Source organism: Etheostoma spectabile, chromosome 23, assembly GCF_008692095.1.
Source record: "Etheostoma spectabile isolate EspeVRDwgs_2016 chromosome 23, UIUC_Espe_1.0, whole genome shotgun sequence".
Lineage (NCBI taxonomy): Eukaryota > Metazoa > Chordata > Actinopteri > Perciformes > Percidae > Etheostoma > Etheostoma spectabile.
In genome coordinates, this window is record NC_045755.1 from 18,463,832 (window position 1) to 18,466,365 (window position 2,534).

Below are 2,534 nucleotides of genomic sequence, written 5' to 3' on the forward strand. Positions count from 1 at the left end.
TTTTTTCCTTCTTTTTTTTTTCCTTCTTTTTTTTTGATGTATTTATTTTTAAGGGAGCCCCGGAGGTAACATGGAGGGGGGAAAAAAAGAAAAAAAATTAACGAATGTATTTAGACAACCAAGAAGATGTAATCATGTCGTGCTACTAGCTAGCTAGATACTAGCTAGCGCGCTACTAACTAGCAAGGTTAGCCTTATTGTTTGTTGGACTGGCGATATCTCGCAAATGAAACTTGACATCTTGCAAAACAAAGTCAAGATCTCGCAGAAGTGTTTGTCCCCAGTACATGTTTGTTTGTTTGTTAATATCTTCCCCCCCCCCCTCCATGTCACCTCTGGGGCGCCGTAATATTTTATATTATATTAACATATATTCATATCATATTAACTGAATCGGTCCAAATTGTAATTGTTGGTTAACAGTTAAACAGGTAATCATTATCATCTCTACATTAAATATTGCACTTGTTGTCATCAGCTTCTGTTTTTCAAATTATTACCTCCACTAAACTAATAGAAGCCTCAAACGAACACTCTGCAGCAGTCAGCTGATTTTGGCTGTCTGTGCCACGGCCCTGTGTGGACACATCTTGCCAAGCCAAACACAACACAGGCAACAACCAGCTAGAGCCTTCATTCATTTAGGGCCCCGAACGCGCCGCCGTGGCCCCGCCGCCCCCTTCTTTGCCTCTTGCTCTCTCTCTCTCTCTCTCTCTCTCGCGCTGTCGCTCACTGTCCCAGTGTGTGAGGAGGGGAGTGGTGGGTAGGCGGGTCAGGCGGAGGTTACTCAAATACAGTGAGCTTAGCCTCCCCACACTGTCCATTAACTATCAAAACACGTGTGAGCGAAGGCCAGGATGAGAGCGCCCTGCTCTGGCAGCCATTGTTTTTCTGCCTGCGTTAACTTTTTATTCTAAGCTTTATTTATACAGTGAAAGTTGAGCGAGCATGTACTTTTCCAGCAACAGCCTCAAATTCACGACAGGTCTGTATATACATCATCAACACAACTGGGGCAGCCAGGGGTTTGCCATTTAAGTTGCAATAAATACTATTTACTATTGTAAAGTGTTTCATCTTAAAAGGGGGAGTTCGACTATACCACGAAAATATTTTCTTTGTCTATGGCGATGGTATTAGGGTTATCTGCTTTGGTGTTCAAATTGAGAGATATCAGGAACTTGTGCCACGGCCCTTTTACATTGGAGGTTAATGGAATTTCTTTGGGTGGTCGGAGCTTATAAAAAAAGTGACATTTGAGGAAACATCCGCAGCATGTGTCTATATTCAAATAACTTTGAGGTTACTCTACAGTCTTTGTTGTGAATCTACGTCAATATATTTACATTAAATAAATATATGTAAATGCACTGCACTTATATACCACCTTTCTCCCAATGGCCAGGCCAGCCCCAGGCAAGGTAGCCCCACACATTGTCAGGCTTAGGTTTGCTACACGCTATTGTTCTCTGGTATCGGATGGTACAGAGGCCTTTTGGGCTTTGTGCAGAGATAAAAAGAGTATATACTCATAAGATGTATACGCTTATCTGTCTCCTCAGCCCCTCAACCCCAACGGCCATAACACTAAATGTGGCAAATGGCAGCCATTTGTCTTCATGAGAGAACTAATGGAGAACTACAGACTGTGGGCTCTGACAGGTTTATATTGGTAATATTCTGTCATTCCTTTGACTGCATTAGCGTTTTCAACACCAGACTTTTAAATCTTTTTTACGAACGGCATAAAATGTCAGATCTGGCCTAATACATCTCCATACGAGCCCTTTAAAGTTCCCTTTCTCTGTGTGCAGACAGACATGCAGTGCTCCCTGCTCTGTCCCCACTTCCGATCTTTCTAATGTTTTTCAGTCATAATAAATCTGGCCCTGACTTTCTAAAGCAAACAATGCTGTGGGGACCGAGTCCTCCAATAACACTTTGTCAGTACCAATCAGGCCTGAAATATGACTCAACTGTCTGTGCCTCCCTCTGCTACAAGTCCTCCCCTCCACCCCCATTTCCTCTCTCTTGCTCTTTTTTCCTCTGCTGTACTTTCCTTCGGCCCTTTAATCTCTTAGACTTATTTCCTGACCCGTCCAACTTCATTTCTCCCTTATTAATACAATTATTAATATGACCCTGGTTTGATAAACATAGGCCTATGCGACAAAAAAGTATGTAGACATTGAAACAAAGTATGCAGAAACACACGCATTGTATTCATGTGATTGTTGGACATGTCATTCCAAAACCACGAGCATAAGTACGCCACTGCAATAGCCTCCATTCTTCCTGAATTCTTTTCAAGGCACGTTGCAGTAGGGCTGGGCGATGTGGGCTAAAAATAAAATCTGGGATTTAAAAAATATATATATATATATATATTTAAGATTTCAAATAGATTTGTTCTCCCTCTACTTAAAATCAATCAGCAGATGACAAATAAATAGTTAAAAAAAGTTTTAACTTTGTTTTCTTTTGACTGACACACACACACACACACACACACACACACACACACACACACACAC

At 41.6% G+C, this 2,534-nt stretch overlaps 2 long non-coding RNA genes across 2 annotated transcripts in view; one reads left to right on the top strand and one right to left on the bottom strand.

The window, feature by feature from the left end:
- The window catches only part of LOC116672872 (uncharacterized), a 13,809-nt gene extending 11,838 nt beyond the window's left edge, over positions 1 to 1,971 (top strand). The window contains exon 3 of the long non-coding RNA XR_004327667.1: positions 1,959 to 1,971. This is a non-coding gene — a long non-coding RNA (uncharacterized LOC116672872). The remainder of the gene's footprint in view (positions 1 to 1,958) is intronic.
- Positions 1 to 2,534, bottom strand: part of LOC116672874 (uncharacterized) — a 116,871-nt gene that overhangs the window by 67,590 nt on the left and 46,747 nt on the right. The gene's annotated exons all lie outside the window — the stretch shown is intronic.